We start from the raw sequence: 22,225 nt of genomic DNA, 5'->3' as shown, positions 1-22,225 counted from the left end.
AATAAACAACAGAGAGAAAGGGGAGGGCGAAATGATGGTGATCGCAGCGGCAGCACGGGCCTGACTGACTCAGCGATGGCCCGCCCGCCCGCGCGCGCGCTGTTTGGATTTCCTTTTCTTGGCAGGTACGATAGGCTAGCCGGCCCATGCCGTGCTCCCTCCCCCGATCGACCGCTCGCCGGCTCGCTCGCTGCTTGCTGTGGCCTGTGGCCTGGCTAGTGTAGAGATCTCGCTGCCGGATCCTCTGGCTCGGGCGCGCGTATGCATGCTGCACTGCGTGCTGGCTGGCTGGCTGGCTCGCCGCCGGGCTCTCACGTCCTACCGCGCATGCTCTGCCTCGTTGCATGTGATGGCTCCCAGCTCCCAGGTGCCTGCCGCCTGCCGGCTACACACAGCCATACCTTCCCCGTCTCGTTTGGAAACCAAGATAGGCATGCAGCGGTGGCTTGGGATATACTCTTGGGAGTACCAGGCAGCTGCCATCGGATAAGCACAACGACATCGCCCGTGCTCTCTTTCGCTGCATGGATGTTCTACGGAGTACGGACTCCGGTAAGGTTTTTTCCTTTTTGCCATTTTTTGTCAAGTAGGGGGAAAAAAGACATGTGCATGCTCGCCTGTTTGCAACAAACAGGGAGAAGCCGGAACCCCAAAACAAGACACGACACGCCTGCTAACTACTCATGGTTCTGGATAACTCTTGGCCGCAGAGTCATGGCCCTCTGTGTGACATTCTGACCTCTATGAGGTCATTGTCGTGTCATTGAAGATGTGGCGATTCGTTTCTTTCAAGATGTTCGACATGATGCAGATAAGGAAACCATTGCAATGGCAGTTTTGATTGTTATCGATGTCTTCAATAACCCATCACATCAAGCAGTGCCGTGGCTAGGGTTTAAAGTCGGGGTGGTTCAACGGACACATCCCCCCACCCCCCAAATGCAACAGGCCAACATATTAGTGTTTAGTCTCAATTTAAACAAATCATAATCAATTGATACAAGGCTAAAACATTTGAGAATTTTTTCCCGTAAAAAACATTTCATTGTTTTTTCAGAAACCTTGCCCCAGCCTTGGATTAGAGAGCAGGTTTGCACTAAGTTCAGAAAAAAGAGAGAGCAGGTTTGCACTTACACATCGGCGTCAGAGCTGCCGCAAACCGTCGGCGCCTCTACCTCCATGGCTCCGAATGCCAGCGTCGCCCGTTTGCCATTGGACACATCGCACGCCGCCGGCCGCCTGCTCTAATTGGCCTGGTCATGATCTCCTGTTGCCTTGTGGACTTTAGAGATAGGGAACGACGTTGCCGTACCACTGTAACAGGAAAACTATTCCAGTTTCAAGCAAACCGAACTGGTACTGATTGAACATTGGGCCAATGAGCAAACCACCAAGCTGGCACATATGCGCTTTGGGCTTGAACAATTAGTAGAGCGCTGTTTTATTTCTTGTCTGTAGGCTTGAACACTACTACCTAGTACTACGTCCTAATTTACTAGTCCTACTTGTATTTTGTGTCATATTTTGACCATAAATTTAACTAACAAAATGTAAGTTATATGTAACAAAAATAATATCGTTGGAAAATACATTCAAGTATGAATCAAACAACATAATTTTTGTGACATGCATTAATATTTTGCTAGTCAAATCTATGCTCAAAATTTGGCACAAAATACAAAGGGATTGATAAACCAGGACGGAGGTAGTAGTTTTCTTATGGGCCAAAGTATATCTAAGTGGGGTGGTGGAAAAATTCTAGGGTGGTCATGTTGGGTTCTATGGTAGGATGCGTCGACTGCAAATTAAAAAATTCTACCCGCAGAATCAGGAACATGTTACGAGAGATGGATCACAGATCATTACCACTAGACGCGCATTGTCGTGCAGCGGAAGTAGAGTCGGGGCAGTGCTTCTCAGGAGTCGTCTCCTCCTCGATCTACCATGTAGCCGATCTGATCCCATGAACAGGTTCGCCGAAGAGGCGCAAGTCACTGCCTTTAACGGTATCCGCGCGTGCAGGAGGAACACCGTGCGACGGACTGCTAGGTATGATCACACAGCCGGCGACGAGTGGAGGTGGCTAATTGCAACACATGCAAATCCCTAATGATAGTGCCGAAGCGACCCCAAAATGAGTGTGTCGCACCTCCACTATATATAGGCATCCGTCGCTGGCTCAACACTTGGGCCTCGCATGTATCCTAAAGCCCAAAGTCTGTTCGGCCTAGATCCGAGTCCGAGTAGGATCAGATCTAACTCGTGGAGTCGGTTTCGGCCTCACGGATTCCTTCCCTTAAGCGTGCGACCCCTTAGGTTCGAGTCGGCTTGGTCGCAGGCCAGATCACCTCCGGCCTACTCGGCTGGTAGCGGCCTCTAGCAAGGCGTGCCAACCACCAGGTAGACAATGAAGCCAGTTGGCGAACATGTACAACATGTCACACTTCTATTCCCTTTGCGACACGATATATGTTGTCAGGCTCAAGGCGAGTCTATCATCCTTGTGCTAGCCCAACCTTTTTCTCGTTCCAGTGATACCGACCACAAACCAGATTATCTCATAATTTTTGTCGTATGGCCATGCTTATCCAGGTCGGATCACACAAGGGGCACAGAGTATATCTCTCCTGATCGAAGGGGAAAATCCCATCTTGCTTGACCATGTTTCACAACATGGATCTGGTCAAGTCCGAAACCTATCTTTACAACTACCAAGTTATGGAGTAGCGTTTGGTTGGCCCAAAGCAGGTCTGTCACCATCCCGAGTACATGCGCCAGCTCGGGTCTTAGGACATAAAACGTATGTTGTACTAGAGACTCACAGATGACCTATCCATGCGTGCCATAGTCGGGTCTGTCCGACTCAGACCTTATCCGGACTCGGATCCGACTATGTCGAATTGGATCAGATCTTCCCGAGCCCATATTATCCGGTTAGCATCCAATGCTCCATGGCGAGTGACACCAAGCCATCCACCGTGTCATATGCTAGTCTAGTCGGCTGCATGTCTACACAACCCTTTCGACTAGGAACCTTTTAGGACAGTCATCATACAATACATAGTCCCACAAACAAGTCACGTACTTGCTGATACACATATGTCGAACCCATGGATTATGGGGTACCCAGGGTCAAACAACCACGAGGGTCCAAGAGAGCGTCGTGGAGAAGAGGAAAAGAAACAGTGAAGAAAGGAGTTCCGGGAGGCAGTCATCGGTTCGCCTCCTTCTAGGACGGGCTGCCCGGAAAGGAGTCTATGGATGCTTTGGCTAGTTCGGATGGTGAGTGATACGTCTCCAACGTATCTATAATTTATGAAGTATTCATACCATGTTTACAATAGTTTTATATGATTTTGGTATGATTTGATTAGAACTAACCGGACTGACGCTGTTTTCAGCAGAACTACCGTGGTGTTGTTTTTGTGCAGGAATAAAACTTCTCGGAATGCGATGAAAATCAACGGAGATTTTTTTTGGAAAATATAAAAACTACTGGAACAAAAATCTATCGGAGGGGAGTCCCGTGGGCGCCACGAGGGTGGGGGGCGCGCCCACCCCCTAGGCGCGCCCCTGTGCCTCGTGGACTACCCGTGGGGCCCCCTAACTTGTTCTCGGCGCCAACCACTACCTGTTTAGAAGATGGAGAGATTTACGGGAAATCAATCACAGTGGGAGTTAACTAGGAAGATAATAAATGTGATGCCAACTATTGAGATCCAAAACTAGCGTGCAAAACGCAGTCGTGCGCGTGCACCAGGAAACGTTTGCGGACGTGCTGGAAAAACGTGTGCGCGACACGGCATGCTCTATAGTGGCTGTTTTTTTAAGAATGCTCTATCGTGGCTGTTGTTCTGTATGCTAGTTAATCGGTGGTGGGTCCCCATGTAAGCCTATAAGGAAACGCTGATGTGGCAATGCTGCCGAGGTGGATAGGCTGCATGTGAAGAGAAATAGGTTAGTGGGGATGAACTATTTAGGTATTACAGATACCCAAACCTTCATAAATAAACCTACATCGGAAGTTCCAGCGCCGCAAGCCTCTGTAGCCATGAGAAATCAATCTAGGCCCTCTCTGGCACCCTGTCGTAGGGGGCCATCATCACCGGAGGCTATGGAGGAGGATCCCGGAGGGGACATCATCACCATGAAGGCCAAGGACCAGAGGGAGAACCTCTCCCCATCTAGGGGGGAGGCCATGGAGGAGGAAGCACAAGGGGGAGAACCTCTCCTCCTCTCTCTCGGTGGCACCAGAGTGCCATCGGGAGGGGAATCATCGCCGCGATGATCGTCTTTGAGGGAGTCCTGGATTAGGGGGTATCCGGACAGCCGGACTATATCCTTTGGCCGGACTGTTGGACTATGAAGATACAAGATTGAAGACTTCGTCCCATGTCCGGATGGGACTCTCCTTGGCGTGGAAGGCAAGCTTGGCAATACGGATATGTATATCTCCTTCCTTGTAACCGACTCTGTGTAACCCTAGCCCCCTCCGGTGTCTATATAAACTGGAAGGGTTTTAGTCCATAGGACAACATACAATCATACCATAGGCTAACTTCTAGGGTTTAGCCTCTTCGATCTCGTGGTAGATCAACTCTTGTACTACTCATATTATCAAGAACAATCAAGCAGGACGTAGGGTATTACCTCCATCAAGAGGGCCCGAACCTGGGTAAAACATCGTGTCCCCTGCCTCCTGTTACCATCCACCTTAGACGCACAGTTCGGGACCCCCTACCCGAGATCCGCCGGTTTTGACACCGACATTGGTGCTTTCATTGAGAGTTCCTCTGTGTCGTCATTGTTAGGCTTGATGGCTCCTTCAATCATCGATAGCGATGCAGTCCAGGGGGAGACTTTTCTCCCCGGACGGATCTTTGTATTCGGCGGCTTCGCACTGCGGGCCAACTCGCTTGGCCATCTGGAGCAGATTGAGAGTTACGCCCCTGGCCACCAGGTCAGGTTTGGAAGCTTAAACTACACGGCCGACATCCGTGGAGACTTGATCTTCGACGGATTCGAGCCCCTGCCGAGTGCGCCGCACGGTCACGATGAGCATGATTTAGCTCTACCATCGGACAGTGTTCAGGAGACCGCACCGGCAACCGCTCCGACCCTCAATTCGAAGCCAATTGCGCCATCCATGGAAGAGTGGATAGACCCCTCCACGGAGGCCGCATTCTCAGCGGCAATCGAGCCGAGTATCGACCTTACCCTTCATGAGAGCCGTGACGCCAAACTACCGGATTCTTCCCCGGCTACGGACTCCGAACTGCCTGCGCCCGTGCCTATTGAATCCGACTGGGCGCCGATCATGGAGTTCACCTCCGCGGATATCTTTAAGCACTCGCCCTTCGGCGACATACTGAACTCATTAAGGTCTCTCTCCTTGTCAGGAGAGTCCTGGCCGAACTATGTCCGGCAGGATTGGGATGCGAATGACGAAGAAATTCGCCGCCCACCCACCACCCACTTAGTAGCCACTGTCGATGATTTGACCGACATGCTCGACTTCGACTCCGAAGACATCGACGGTATGGACGACGATGCAGGAGACGAATAGGAACCACTGCCCACAGGGCACTGGACGCCCACTTCATCATATGATGTATACATGGTGGACACACCCAAAGAAAACGACGACGAGGAACGAAAGGACGCAGTGAAGGATTGTTCCCTCGAGAAGCAGTCAAAGCGGCGGCATAAGTGCCGCTCCAAATCCCGCCTAGGTAGAAGCAACGATCATCTAGACCCAGCGATAGAGCAGGGTGAGCCAGCGGACGACAAACACGGCATTGAACCATCGTCCGACCACGGCAACACAGAGAATCAAACCGAACAAACCCACTCCGGCGAAGATAATAGTCCGGATGACATCACACCGGACAGGCACCCGGAGCAACAGAATACACATCAAAGGCTTGTCGCCACTGCGAGGAGTCAGAAAAAGCAGAAGCAAAAGGCTCAGGGCTGCACAAGACGCACTCAGAATTAGATGGAGCGAAGTACTCAACACTGCAGCAAAGTACGGCGGTAGTCGCCACACAAGGAGCTACCCGAAGCGAAAGCTGCTACCTGAATTCGATGAGGAGGCCTTAGATCCCCCGCAATCAAAAAACAAAATAGCCATCCGGTTGGATAGACGACCTCGTGGCCAACATAGAGCGGCAAACGACGCCGCACACACGCCAGTACGCGATCCACGTGAGGGCTCGCATCAAAAGGACGACACAACCAGATCCATCTACAGGCCAAGAAAGCGCGCTCCAGCACGCAATGCAACACAACAAAAATCCGAACACCATAGTACACCCAAATACAGGGGTGTCGCACACCCCCTATGTTTCACCGATGAGGTGCTGGACCATGAATTTCCAGAGGGATTCAAACCCGTAAACATAGAGGCGTACGACGGAAATACAGACCCTGGGGTCTGGATTGAGGACTACATCCTCCATATCCACATGGCTCGAGGAGACGATCTCCACGCCATCAAGTACTTACCCTCAAGCTCAAAGGGCCAGCTCGGCACTGGCTTAAAAGCCTCCCCGAAAACTCCATTGGAAGCTGGGAAGAGCTCGAAGACGCTTTTCGGGCAAATTTTCAAGGGACCTATGTCCGACCACCGGATGCAGACGATTTAAGTCATATAACTCAACAGCCCGAAGAGTCAGCCCGAAAGCTTTGGAACATGTTTCTCACTAAAAAGAACCAAATAGTCGACTGTCCAGACGTCGAAGGCTTAGCAGCTTTCAAGCACAGCGTTCGAGACGAATGGCTTGCCAGACACCTCGGCCAAGAAAAGCCAAGAACAATGGCAGCATTAACAAGCCTCATGGCCCACTTTTGCGCGGGCGAGGACAGCTGGTTAGCCCGATGCAGCACCAGCGACACAAGTACATCCGAAGTCAGGCACGGAAACGGGAAGCCACGACGCAACAAAAACAAGCGCCGGAATAAAGAAGACAGCCCGAAGAGCACGGCGGTAAACAACGGATTCAGAAGCTCTCGGACAGGTTAGCAAAAGCTGCCCTCCAAAGGCAACAGAGACAAACTGTCCAGCCTAAACAAGATTCTAGACAAAATATGTCAGATCCACAGCACCCCCGATAAACCTGCAAATCATACCCATAGAGAATGTTGGGTCTTCAAGCAGTCCGGCAAGCTCAACGCCGAACACAAGGGGAAGGATACACCAAGCGAAGACGAGGACGAGCCTCGCAAGCAAAGCACTGGGGAACAGAAAAAATTCCCACCAGAAGTCAAAACAGTAAACTTGTTACATGTGATGAAGGGGAGAAACAAAGCGGCACTCCTAGAGACACATGCCCCAGGGCCTATCACCGCGGAGTTCTGCCACTGGTCGTCCAAACCGATCACCTTTGATCATCGGGATTACTCGGCAAGTATCCGGCATGCAGGATGGGCTGCCTTGATATTAGACCCGATAATTAACGAATACCGCTTCGCACGAGTCCTGATGGACGGCGGCAGTAGTTTAAACTGAAGGAAATATGCCCTAGAGGCAATAATAAAGTTATTATTTATTTCCTTATTTCATGATAAATGTTTATTATTCATGCTAGAATTGTATTAACCGGAAACATAATACATGTGTGAATACATAGACAAACAGAGTGTCACTAGTATGCCTCTACTTGACTAGCTCGTTAATCAAAGATGGTTATGTTTCCTAACCATAGACAAAGAGTTGTCATTTGATTAACGGGATCACATCATTAGTTGAATGATCTGATTGACATGACCCATTTCATTAGCTTAGCACCCGATCGTTTAGTATGTTGCTATTGCTTTCTTCATGACTTATACATGTTCCTATGACTATGAGATTATGCAACTCCCGTTTACCGGAGGAACACTTTGTGTGCTACCAAACGTCACAACGTAACTGGGTGTTTATAAAGGAGCTCTACAGGTGTCTCCAAAGGTAGATGTTGGGTTGGCGTATTTCGAGATTAGGATTTGTCACTCTGATTGTCGGAGAGGTATCTCTGGGCCCTCTCGGTAATGCACATCACATAAGCCTTGCAAGCATTGCAGCCAATGAGTTAGTTGCGAGATGATGTATTACGGAACGAGTAAAGAGACTTGCCGGTAACGAGATTGAACTAGGTATTGGATACCGACGATCGAATCTCGGGCAAGTAACATACCGATGACAAAGGGAACAACGTATGTTGTTATGCGGTCTGACCGATAAAGATCTTCATAGAATATGTAGGAGCCAATATGGGCATCCAGGTCCCGCTATTGGTTACTGACAGGAGATGTGTCTCAGTCATGTCTGCATTATTCTCGAACCGTAGGGTCCGCACGCTTAACGTTACGGTGAGAGTTATTATGAGTTTATGTATTTTGATGTACCGAAGTTAGTTCGGAGTCCCGGATGTGATCACGGACATGACGAGGAGTCTCGAAATGATCGAGAAATAAAGATTGATATATTGGAAGCCTATGTTTGGATATCGGAAGTGTTCCGGGTGAAATCGGGATTTTACCGGAGTACCGGGAGGTTACCGGAACCCCCCGGGAGCTATATGGGCCTTAGTGGGCTTTAGTGGAAAGTAGAAAGGGGCAGCCCAAGGTGGGCGGCGCGCCTCCCCCCTCCCCTAGTCCTATTAGGACTAGGAGAGGTGGCCGGCCCCCTCTCTCTCTTTCCCCCCTCAAGGAATCCTATTCCAACTAGGATTGGGGGGGGGGAATCTGTTGTAAATATGCCCTAGAGGCAATAATAAAAGCATTATTATTATATTTCCTTGTTCATGATAATTGTCTTTATTCATGCTATAATTGTGTTATCCGGAAATCGTAATACATGTGTGAATAACAGACACCAACATGTCCCTAGTAAGCCTCTAGTTGACTAGCTCGTTGATCAACAGATAGTCATGGTTTCCTGACTATGGACATTGGATGTCATTGATTACGAGATCACATCATTAGGAGAATGATGTGATGGACAAGACCCAATCCTAAACATAGCATAAGATCGTATAGTTCGTTTGCTATAGTTTTCCAATGTCAAGTATCTTTTCCTTAGACCATGAGATCGTGTAACTCCCGGATACCGTAGGAGTGCTTTGGGTATACCAAACGTCACAACGTAACTGGGTGACTATAAAGGTATACTATGGGTATCTCTGAAAGTGTCTGTTGGGTTGACACGGATCAAGACTGGGATTTGTCACTCCGCATGACGGAGAGGTATCACTGGGCCCACTCGGTAATGCATCATCATAATGAGCTCAAAGTGACCAAGTGTCTGGTCACGGGATCATGCATTACAGTACGAGTAAAGTGACTTGCCGGTAACGAGATTGAACGAGGTATTGGGATACCGACGATCGAATCTCGGGCAAGTAACATACCGATTGACAAAGGGAATTGTATACGGGGTTGCTTGAATCCTCGACATCGTGGTTCATCCGATGAGATCATCGAGGAGCATGTGGGAGCCAACATGGGTATCCAGATCCCGCTGTTGGTTATTGACCGGAGAGTCGTCTCGGTCATGTCTGCATGTCTCCCGAACCCGTAGGGTCTACACACTTAAGGTTCGGTGACGCTAGGGTTGTAGGGATATGTATATGCAGTAACCCGAATGTTGTTAGGAGTCCCGGATGAGATCCCGGACATCACGAGGAGTTCCGGAATGGTCCGGAGGTAAAGAATTATATATAGGAAGTGCTATTTCGGCCATCGGGACAAGTTTCGGGGTTATCGGTATTGTACCGGGACCACCGGAAGGGTCCCGGGGGTCCACCGGGTGGGTCCACCTGCCCCGGGGGGCCACATGGGCTGTAGGGGGTGCGACTTGGCCTACATGGGCCAAGGGCACCAGCCCCAAGAGGCCCACGCGCCTAGGGTTCACAAAAGGGAAGAGTCCCACTAGTGGAAGGCACCTCCTAGGTGCCTTGGGGGGGAGGGAAACCTCCCTTGGCCGCCGCCCCCTAGGAGATTGGATCTCCTAGGGCCGGCGCCCCCCCTTTGGCCCTCCTATATATAGTGGGGGAAGGAGGGCTTTTCATCCACGCCTTTGGTTGCCTCCTTCTCCCTCTCCAACACTTCCTCCTCCTCCATAGTGCTTGGCGAAGCCCTGACGGAGTACTGCAGCTCCATCACCACCACGCCGTCGTGCTGCTGCTGGAGCCATCTTCCTCAACCTCTCCTTCCCTCTTGCTGGATCAAGAAGAAGGAGACGTTACGCTGACCGTACGTGTTTTGAACGCGGAGGTGCCGTCCGTTCGGTGCTAGGATCTCCGACAATTTGGATCACGTCGTGTTCGACTACCTCATCCCCATTCTTTGAACGCTTCCGCTCGCGATCTACAAAGGTATGTAGATGCATCCGATCACTCATTTCTAGATGAACTCATAGATGGATCTTGGTGAAACCGTAGGAAAATTTTTGTTTTCTGCAACGTTCCCCGTCAGAATCCTACTCCCAGAGGGAGTAGGACTCCCTTGGCGCGCCCTCCTTGGCCGGCCAGCCCCCTCCCCTTTACTGCTTTATATACGGAGGCAGGGGGCACCCTAGGACACAAGTTGATCATTGAGATCGTTCCATAGCCGTGTGCGGTGCCCCCTGCCACCATATTCCACCGTATTGCGATAGACGTAATCCAATCATGTCTATGCTCAACGCAAACACCAAATAACAATTATTTAGGTTTTAATACCAATCTCGATGGTAGAGGGAGCGTACGATATTTGATCATATCAACATTGGAAACACTTCCAACACATATCGTCAGCTCACCTTTAGCTAGCCTCCGTTTATTCCGTAGCTTTTATTTCGAGTTACTAACACTTAGCAACCGAACCGGTATCTAATACCCTGGTGCTACTAGGAGTACTAGTAAAGTACACATCAACACAATGTATATCCAATATACTTCTATCGACCTTGCCAGCCTTCTTATCTACCAAGTATCTAGGGTAATTCTGCTCCAGTGGCTGTTCCCCTTATTACAGAAGCACTTAGTCTCGGGTTTGGGTTCAACCTTGGGTTTCTTCACTAGAGCAGCAGCTGAATTGCTGTTTCATGAAGTATCCCTTCTTGCCCTTGCCCTTCTTGAAACTAGTGGTTTCACCAACCATCAACAATTGATGCTCCTTCTTGATTTCTACTTTTGTGGTGTCAAACATCGCGAATATCTCAAAGATCATCATATATGTCCCTGATATACTATAGTTCATCACGAAGCTCTAGCAGCTTGGTGGTAATGACTTCGGAGAAACATCACTATCTTATCTGGAAGATCAACCCCCACTTGATTCAAATGATTGTTGTACTCAGACAATCTGAGCACAAGTTCAACAATTGAGCTTTTCTCCCTTAGTTTGCAGGTTAAGAAAATCGTCGGAGGTCTTATACCTCTTGACGTGGGCACAAGCCTGAAATCCCAATTTCAGCCCTCGAAACATCTCATATGTTTCGCGACGTTTCAAAACGTCTTCGATGCCTCAACTCTAAACCGTTTAACTGAACTATCACGTAGTTATCAAAACGTGTATGTCAGATGTTCGCAACATCCACAGACGACGTTCGAGGTTCAGCACACTGAGCGGTGCATTAAGGACATAAGCCTTCTAAGAAGCAATGAGGACAATCCTCAGTTTACGGACCTAGTCCGCATAATTGCTACTATCAACTTTCAACTAAAATTTCTCTAGGAACATATCTAAACAGTAGAACTGAAGTGCGAGCTACGACATAATTTGCGAAGACCTTTCGACTATGTTCAGGATAATTAAGTTCATCTTATGCACTCCCACTCAGATAGACATCCCTCTAGTCATCTAAGTGATTACATGATCCGAGTCAACTAGGCCGTGTCCGATCATCACGTGAGACGGACTAGTCAACATCGGTGAACATCTTCATGTTGATCGTATCTACCATATGACTCATGCTCGACCTTTCGGTCTCTTGTGTTCTGAGGCCATGTCTGTACATGCTAGGCTCGTCAAGTCAACCTAAGTGTTTGGCGTGTGTTCCGAGGCCATGCCTGTACATGCTAGGCTCGTCAACACCCGTTGTATTCGAACGTCAGAATCTAACACCCGATCATCACGTGGTGCTTCGAAACAACGAACTGTCGCAATGGTGCACAGTTAGGGGAAACACTTTCTTGAAATTTTTAAAGAGGGATCATCTTATTTACTACCGTCGTTCTAAGCAAATAAGATGTATAAACATGATAAACATCACATGCAATCAAATAGTGACATGATATGGCCAATATCATATTGCTCCTTTTGATCTCCATCTTCGAGGCTCCATGATCATCATCGTCACCGGCATGACACCATGATCTCCATCATCATGTCTTCATGAAGTTGTCTCGCCAACTATTACTTCTACTACTACAGCTAACAGTTAGCAATAAAGTAAAGTAATTACATGACGTTTATGTTGACACGCGGGTCATAAATAAATTAAGACAACTCCTATGGCTCCTGCCGATTGTCATACTCATCGACATGCAAGTCATGATTCCTATTACAAGAACATGATCAATCTCATACATCACATATATCATTCATCACATCCTTTTTGTCCATATCACATCACATAGCATACCCTGCAAAAACAAGTTAGACGTCCTCTAATTGTTGTTTGCTTGTTTTACGTGGCTGCTATGGGTTTCTAGCAAGAAAGTTTCTTACCTACGCAAAACCACAACGTGATATGCCAATTGCTATTTACCCTTCATAAGGACCCTTTTCATCGAATCCGTTCCGACTAAAGTGGGAGAGAAAGACACCCGCTAACCACCTTATGCAACTAGTGCATGTCAGTCGGTGGAACCAGTCTCACGTAAGAGTACGTGTAAGGACGGTCCGGGCCGCTTCATCCCACAATACCGTCGAAACAAGATTGGACTAGTAACAGTAAGCATATTGAACAAAATCAACGCCCACAACTACTTTGTGTTCTACTCGTGCATAGAATCTACGCAATAGACCTAGCTCATGATGCCACTGTTGGGGAACGTAACAGAAATTCAAAATTTTCCTACGTGTCACCAAGATCTATCTATGGAGAGACCAGCAACGAGGGGAAGGAGAGTGCATCTACATACCCTTGTAGATCGCTAAGCGGAAGCGTTCAAGTGAACGGGGTTGATGGAGTCGTACTCGTCGTGATCCAAATCACCGATGATCCTAGTGCCGAACGGACGGCACCTCCGCGTTCAACCCACGTACAGCCCGGTGACGTCTCCCATGCCTTGATCCAGCAAGGAGAGAGGGAGAGGTTGAGGAAGACTCCATCCAGAAGCAGCACAACGGCGTGGTGGTGGTGGAGGAGCGTGGCAATCCTGCAGGGCTTCGCCAAGCACCACGGGAGAGGAGAAGGACTTGGGAGAGGGGAAGGGCTGCACCAAAGGCAAAGGTAGAAGTCCTCCATCTCCCCCACTATATATAGGGGGGCCAAGGGGGGGGCGTCGGCCCTAGGAGATCCAATCTCCTAGGGGGGGGGGGCGGCGGCCAAGGGAGGAATCCCTCCTCCCCAAGGCACCTAGGAGGTGCCTTCCCCTTTTGGGACTCTTCCTTAGGGTTTCCCCACCACTAGGCGCATGGGCCCTAGGGGAAAGTGGCGCCCCAGCCCACTTTGGGCTGGATCCCTTCCCACTTCAGCCCTATGGGACCCTCCGGGATAGGTGGCCCCACCCGGTGGACCCCTGGGACCCTTCCGGTGGTCCCGGTACAATACCGATGACCCTGAAACTTGTCCTGATGGCCGAAATAGGACTTCCTATATATAAATCTTTACCTCCAGACCATTCCGGAACTCCTCGTGACGTCCGGGATCTCATCCGGGACTCCGAACAACATTCGGTAACCACATACAAACTTCCTTTATAACCCTAGCGTCATCGAACCTTAAGTGTGTAGACCCTACGGGTTCGGCAACCATGCAGACATGACCGAGACGTTCTCCGGTCAATAACCAACAGCGGGATCTAGACACCCATGTTGGCTCCCACATGCTCCACGATGATCTCATCGGATGAACCACAATGTCAAGGACTTCAATCAATCCCGTATACAATTCCCTTTGTCTAGCGGTACGATACTTGCCCGAGATTCGATCGTCGGTATCCCGATACCTTGTTCAATCTCGTTACCGGCAAGTCTCTTTACTCGTTCCGTAACACATCATCCCGTGATCAACTCCTTGATCACATTGTGCACATTATGATGATGTCCTACCGAGTGGGCCCAGAGATACCTCTCCGTCACACGGAGTGACAAATCCCAGTCTCGATTCGTGCCAACCCAATAGACACTTTCGGAGATACCCGTAGTGCACCTTTATAGTCACCCAGTTACGTTGTGACGTTTGGCACACCCAAAGTACTCCTACGGTATCCGGTAGTTGCACAATCTCATGGTCTAAGGAAATGATACTTGACATTAGAAAAGCTTTAGCATACGAACTACATGATCTTTGTGCTAGGCTTAGGATTGGGTCTTGTCCATCACATCATTCTCCTAATGATGTGATCTCGTTATCAACGACATCCAATGTCCATGGTCATGAAACTGTGACCATCTATTGATCAACGAGCTAGTCAACTAGAGGCTTACTAGGGACATGGTGTTGTCTATGTATCCACACATGTATCTGAGTTTCCTATCAATACAATTATAGCATGGATAATAAACGATTATCATGAACAAGGAAATATAATAATAACTAATTTGTTATTGCCTCTAGAGCATATTTCCAACAAAATGTTGGGTTTGCCCGGCTCCTGTGTTTTGCTACCTTACGTTCCGCTCTATCGGCTAGGGCGGCACCAGGAGAACTACTGCGATTGTGCCCTGGTTCATCCGGACGAGCACCTCAGTAGAGAAAGCCGAAAACTGACTGTCATGATATAGCGTGAGACTGGTCAACCACTCGATGACCTAGCGGAATCTTCGGGATTCCTCCGCTTTAACGAAGGGCCGTTTCCCGGCCAGGCATGTACGCGCCCCGAATTCGGATGAGCGGGGAGCCACCAGGGGCTATATAGTAGCCCCACTGTCAAACTCATCTGGCTAAGTGAAAGTGTTAAAGCATTATAGTCTGATTGCCTAGTTCGCTGCGCTATCACCTCCTTAATGGACCAAGACGTTGGATCTAGTGTGAACATGCGTCTTCTGCGAGCACCCCCACATTATATGCGTGGGGGCTGAAGCCGACGACTGCCATCTTTCAGGTTGTATACATATATACATAAACGGCCGCATAGGAGGCATCAGAGTACTTTCGGGCAAAAGTATAAATACAGCCTTGATAAACTCAATAAAACATTGTTTTTACAATGGGAATACATGTCACTCAAACATAATATTCTTTGAGCACTGAGCCTCTATCGAAAGAGCGCCTTCAAGAACTTCTTCAAAGTAGTGCTCGGCAGCCACTCGGCCTATGGCCGAGCTCTGTGCCGCAACAGTGGTGGCATCCATCTCCGCCTAGTATGTTTTGACACGGGAAAGGGCCATCCGCGAGCCTTCTATGCACGCCGACCTCTTTACAGCATCGATGTGTGGCACAGCACCAAGGAATTGTTGCACTAAGCTAAAGTAGCTATTCGGCCTTGGCCCTCTCGGCCACAGATGATCCACAACGGACCTCATGGCAAGTCCGGATAATCTATGGAGCTCGGCCCACTCGGCCATTTGCTCATTCAACAGTAGCGGACGGGCTGGAGCATGAAATTGTGACCAAAACAGTTTTCCCACTTCGTGATCTTTCCAATCCTTGAAGTACTCGGTCGCATCAGCAGCACTTGCAGCCAAATCCATGTAGGCGTCCGCAGAACTCCATAGCCGATCCAGAGGCGCATACTTCGAATCCCCGAACTTAGTCTGCAACAAGAAGGGCTTCCCAGATACAATATCCGCACCTTGATGCAGCTCCTCCTTCGTCGCTCTAATTTTGGAGCGGGCTTCCTTGGCAGCCACCCGGGCCTTCTCCAGGTCTGTCGCCTTCGCCCGGTTTTTTTCTTCAAGAAGCTGGTAACGGTCAGCAGCATCTTTTAACTCTATAGCCATCTTGGCTATTTTTTCTTTGCTCTCGCAATGCGCGGCCTGTTCGACCCTTAACTCTTCGGCCGCCTTTAAAGCGGCCGCATTGCTACTCCTGGCTTGCTCCTTGGCTCGGGCAAGCTCCGCCCGAAGGGTATCCACTGTGACAGCTCCATCTGCAGTCACAACATATTAAAGATACTGGCATCATGCTACTCTTATTATGTGACAATCACCAGAAAAATCACTTACCTTGTGCCTCATCAAGCCGCTTGTTAACAAGCACGATGTCGACATCTGCCGCATCCAGTTTCCGCCTTAGTTCGGCAAACCCATCAGTCCGGCTAGCCACCGGAGCTTCAACCACCTGCATATAAAGGCGGTCTGGTTATTACCTGGGACTATGATCCTATGTTTGCCGCCATTTTCGACGGCAACCAGAGTCTCAGGGGCTACTATCTACACAGGTCACATCTAAAAATGTGCGGTACTGTAAAAAATGTACATCATTTCACGTACCTCAAAACCTGTCAGTAGACTCATAAAGGCTTCATGCAACCCGCTTTCGGCGGATGAAATCCTTTCAATCACCGTACCCATCAACATGCGGTGCTCTTCTGAGATAGCTGCTTGCTCTAGCAGATCCCTCAATACATCCGACCGCACACCAGACGGTGCCGGACTCTTTCGATTGCTCTCTTCAAGAGCCGGATACTGAGGACTTCGGGTGGCCATAGGATTGCCTTTAGGCCTTGCCGGATCAGGAGAAACTCTCCGCGACGACACCTCGGGGTCGCCCGCCTCATGAGGCGGTATGGCAGGGTGAGGCATTTCTCTCTCCATCATCTCTGGAAGAAGATCCCCTGAAGACGAGCTCTGCTGAGAAGGGCTAAGATCCGAACTGCAAGATAAATGCTTCGGCTATTTTCCTCGGAGGTAAAACAAGGTATTTTTATTATTAAGTGCCCTTTTACTTACATCTCGGTGGATGGCTGATCCCATTGAGGGCATAGTGCGGCCGGGGTAGCCCCCGGGGCAGGACCCTCCGGCGAAGATTTCTTCCCCCGTTTGGAGACCATTGTCTCCGGGTCCTCGGAGGCGGTTGAAAGCACAAGTGCTCCCTAGGTGATTTTGGTAATTAATGACAACATATCTCTTGTTGGACTAGCACTTTTACCTAGTATGTTTCCGATGAGTTCAACAATGAAGTGGCATGGACTAGAGGATGTGGAACCCCTTCAAAATGCTAAGGACAAAGGATTGGCCCAAGCTCCAAGCTCAAGACTCTACATTTTATATTTTAGTGATCCAAGATCACATTGAGTCTATAGGAAAGCCAATACTATTAAGAAGGGATGAGGTGTTGCTTAATGGCTTGCTTGCTCGCAGTGCTTAGTAATATGCTCCAAAGCCCTCAACCACTTTCTCACTTCCAAATATGTCCTAAACCAAAAGTCAAACTTGGCCCCACCGATTCTTTCTATCCGGAGCCACCGAGTTCAGTTAAAATAGCCACTGCCAGAAACCCTAATCAGTTTGGTCTCACCGATGGGATCTCGGTCTCACCGAGATGGGCTTGCAAACTCTCTGTTACCTATTGCAATATTTTCGGTCCCACCGAGATATGCAATCGGCCCCACCGAGTTTGCTTGGCCAACTCTCTGTTTCGCTTATTACCCAAATCGGTCCCACCGAGTTTGAGTAATCAGTTAAACCGAGTTTTGGTTTTACCCTAACCCTAGCACATCGGTTCCACCGAGTTGATCTAGTCGGTCCCACCGAAAACCCTAACGGTCACTAGGTTTGCTAAATCGGTCCGACCAAGTTTTTCACTTCGGTCTCACCGAGATTGGTAAATTGTGTGTAACAGTTAGATTTTGTGTGGAGGCTATATATACCCCTCCACCCACTCTTCATTCGAGAGAGAGCCATCAGAACATACCTACATTTCCAATACACATTTTCTGAGAGAGAACCACCTACTCATGTGTTGAGGCCAAGATATTCCATTCCTATCATATGAATCTTGATCTCTAGCCTTCCCCAAGTTGCTTTCCACTCAAATCTTCTTTCCACCAAATCCATATCCTATGAGAGAGAGTTGAGTGTTGGGGAGACTATCATTTGAAGCACAAGAGCAAGGAGTTCATCATCAACACACCATTTGTTACTTCTTGGAGAGTGGTGTCTCCTAGATTGGCTAGGTGTCACTTGGGAGCCTCCGACAAAGATTGTGGAGTTGAACCAAGGAGTTTGTAAGGGCAAGGAGATCGCCTACTTCGTGAAGATCTACCGCTAGTGAGGCAAGTCCTTCGTGGGCGATGGCCATGATGGGATAGACAAGGTTGCTTCTTCGTGGACCCTTCGTGGGTGGAGCCCTCCATGGACTCGCGCAATTGTTACCCTCCGTGGGTTGAAGTCTCCATCAACGTGGATGTACGATAGCACCACCTATCGGAACCACGACAAAAACATCTGTGTCTCCAATTGCGCTTGAATTCTCCAAACCCTTCCATTTAAATTCTTGCAAGTTGCATGCTTTACTTTCCGCTGCTGATATACTCTTTGCATTCTTGCTTGATATGTATTGTGTTTGTTAAACTAGTGCCTAAACTCGACTTCAACTTAAAGAAATTAAAAACTACAACTTTTGGCACTTAGTGTCTAATCACCCCCTCTAGACACCTCTTCTCGATCCTTTCAATTGGTATCAGAGCATTGGTCTCCATTGGCTTTGTTTAAACACCATTGGAGGAAGATGGATGAGTCTACTTTGGGGTCTTAGGCGTAGAGTGCCTATTCTTGATGGAGAATATTTTCATGAGTGGAAAAATTAAATGCTTGAGATTTTCAATGAATATCACTTGAACAAGTATATTGCTAGCCCTTGTGCACCTCATGTTGATCCCATGCATCCTACCCTTGATGAATCAATTGACATGATTCGCAATCTTAGAACTGTTAATCTTATCATTAGAGGCTTGCCTAGAAACTTGATTGGATGTTTGCCGACTCTTAAGTGTGCCTACACCATATGGAAATTTCTTGAGGAACTCTTTCCTAATTATTCCTTGAAATATCTAGATGAAATCCTCCATAAGTCTATTGCCTTGATTAAGATGAGTTCCAATGATCCCAAATTTGGCGACTGCTTAATTGAGCTTACTAATCTTACGAGTACCAAAGGAGATGTTGGAATCATTAGCAATATCATTTCTAGAGCTATTAGAATTCATAAAGATAACTATAGAAATGATCATTTATCTAATGAATTGCCCTCTCTAGGAATTGATCAATCACAAGATGCTGTTGAACATGAATACTCGGATGCAGATGATGATGATGATATTGACTATGATCTCGATGATGCGATGAGACACTTTGGTCTTATGGCAAATCTTCGCGGCTACATGGCTGGAGGAAAGGAATGGGTCCTTGATAGTGGATGTACTGATCATATGACCGGAGATAAAGACATGTTTCGTGAGCTTGCTGAAAATGACGGCCCTCAAAAGTATGTCACTTTTGGTGATAATTCAAAGGGTAAGGTGGTTGGCCTTGGTAAGGTGGCCATCTCACATGATAGCTCCATACAAAATGTCATGCTCATTGAATCTCTTGGCTACAACTTACTTTCAGTATCTAGACTTGCTGATTTCGGTTTCAATGTCCTATTTACTAAAGTAGACTGCCAAGTGTTTCATAGAGATAATCATAAAATGGTCTTTACCGGTATACGTAGAGGAGATCTTTACATTGTTGATTTCACTAAAAAGGCTCAACCTAAAACTTGCTTAATTGCTAAATCTTCTAAAGGCTGGTTGTGGCATAGAAGGCTAGGCCATGTGGGCATGCGAAACCTTGACAAACTCATTAAAGTAAATCATATCCTTGGCGTTAACGATGTCATATTTGACAAGGATAGACTTTGTAGTGCTTGTCAAGCAGGGAAACAAGTTGGAGGAAGTCATCGCGCTAAGAACATCATGACCACAGGAAGACCACTCGAGCTACTTCACATGCATCTCTTTGGTCCAAATGCCTACAAGAGTCTCAGTGGTAACTCATTTGTTCTGGTCATAGTTGATGATTTTTCAAGATTTACGTGGGTGTTCTTTCTGGATGATAAATTGCAGGTCCAAAGGATCTTCAAAAACTTTGCTAGGAAGGCCCAAAATCAATTTGACGTGACGATCAAGAAGGTTCGAAGCGACAACGGAACGGAGTTCAAGAACGCAAATGTGGACACCTTTCTTGACGAAGAAGGGATCACACATGAGTTCTCGGCTACGTACACACCTCAACAAAATGGAGTTGTTGAGAGGAAGAACCGGACTCTTATCGAGATGGCAAGAACGATGCTTGATGAGTACAAGACGCCAAAACACTTTTGGGCGGAAGCAGTAGAGACAGCTTGTCATGCAACAAATCGCTTGTATCTTCACAGGCTACTCGGCAAGACGGCATACGAGCTCCTCACCGGTAACAAACCCCAAGTTGGATACTTTCGAGTATTCGGCTCAAAGTGCTACATTCTTGATAAGCATCGTCGTTCTAAATTTGCTCCTAAGTCTCATGAAGGTTTCCTACTTGGTTATGGATCAAACTCTCACACATACCGTGTCTACAACAATTTCACCCGAAAGGTTGAAGAAACGGTAGATGTGAAGTTTGATGAATCTAACAGCTCGCAAGTAGAGCAATTGCCAATTGATGTAGGAGACGAAGATCCCTCGGAAGCAATCCAAGACTTGTCTATTGGCAAGATTCGTCCAATGGAGGTGAAGGAGAGTACCTCGTCCGTCCAAGTGGAAGCTTCTACCTCACGACAAGGTGAACCAAGAGTTGATACGGAAGCATCCACGAGTGGGACACACCAAGAAGAAGAAAATGAGGAAGTGCACCAAGACGAACGTCAACAACCTCCTTCTCCACCATGACAAGAGAACGACAACGCCAACAATGAAGAAGGCCAAGAAGAAGAACAAGATGAAGAAGATGTTCAAAAAAGACCCAAGCAAAAGCTTTCACGAGTTCGAGCAAGAATTGGTAAAGATCATCCCATGGAGCAAATCTACAATGATATCCAAACTGGGAAAATCACTCGCTTAAAAACTCGTTTAGCTAACTTTTGTGAACACTATTCATTCATCTCTCGTATTGAACCTATGAAGGTTGAAGAAGCATTGGAAGATCCGGATTGGATAAATTCTATGCATGAAGAGCTACACAACTTTGAGAGAAATCAAGTGTGGACATTGGTTGAAAAGCCCGACAACAACCACAACATCATCGGTACCAAATGGGTGTTTTGCAACAAGCAAGATGAAGATGGACAAGTGGTTCGCAACAAAGCGCGTCTCGTCGCCCAAGGCTACACACAAGTCGAAGGTATGGACTATGGTGAGACATATGCTCCCGTTGCTATACTTGAGTCCATTCGCATCTTACTTGCCTATGCTAATCACCATAATATCACCTTGTACCAAATGGACATTAAAAGTGCTTTTCTAAATGGTGAAATTGAAGAGGAAGTTTATGTTAAGCAACCTCCCGACTTTGTCAACTCTAAGAAACCTAATCATGTTTACAAACTTCACAAAGCCCTTTATGGTCTTAAACAAGCTCCTAGAGCATGGTATAAATGCTTGACCAAGTTCCTTATTGAAAAAGGCTTTGAAATTGGAAAAATAGATTCTACTCTTTTTACTAAAAGGGCTAATGGAGAACTATTTGTATGCCAAATTTGTGTTGATGATATTATATTTGGATCAACTAACCCTCATTTTAGTGAAAAGTTTCAGAAGCTAATGTCGGAGAAGTTTGAAATGTCTATGATGAGTGAACTCAAATTCTTTCTTGGTTTGCAAATCAAGCAAACTAAGGAAGGCACCTTTGTCTCTCAAACGAAGTACACCAAGGACTTATTCAAGAAGTTTAATATGCAAGAATGCAAAGGTATGACTACACCCATGCCTACTAGTGGACATCTTGATTTGACCAAAGATGGTGAACCGGTTGATCAAAAAGTTTATCGCTCTATGATTGGTTCATTATTATATCTATGTGCTTCACGTCTCGATATCATGTTAAGTGTGTGCATGTGTGCACGATATCAAGCTGCTCCTAAGGAATGTCATCTTAAGGCCGTGAAAAGGATAGTGAGATACTTAAT

Source organism: Triticum urartu, chromosome 2A, assembly GCF_056163025.1.
Source record: "Triticum urartu cultivar PI428250 chromosome 2A, HENAU_Tu73, whole genome shotgun sequence".
Classification (NCBI taxonomy): Eukaryota; Viridiplantae; Streptophyta; class Magnoliopsida; order Poales; family Poaceae; genus Triticum; species Triticum urartu.
Note: the sequence above shows the minus strand (reverse complement) of the source record.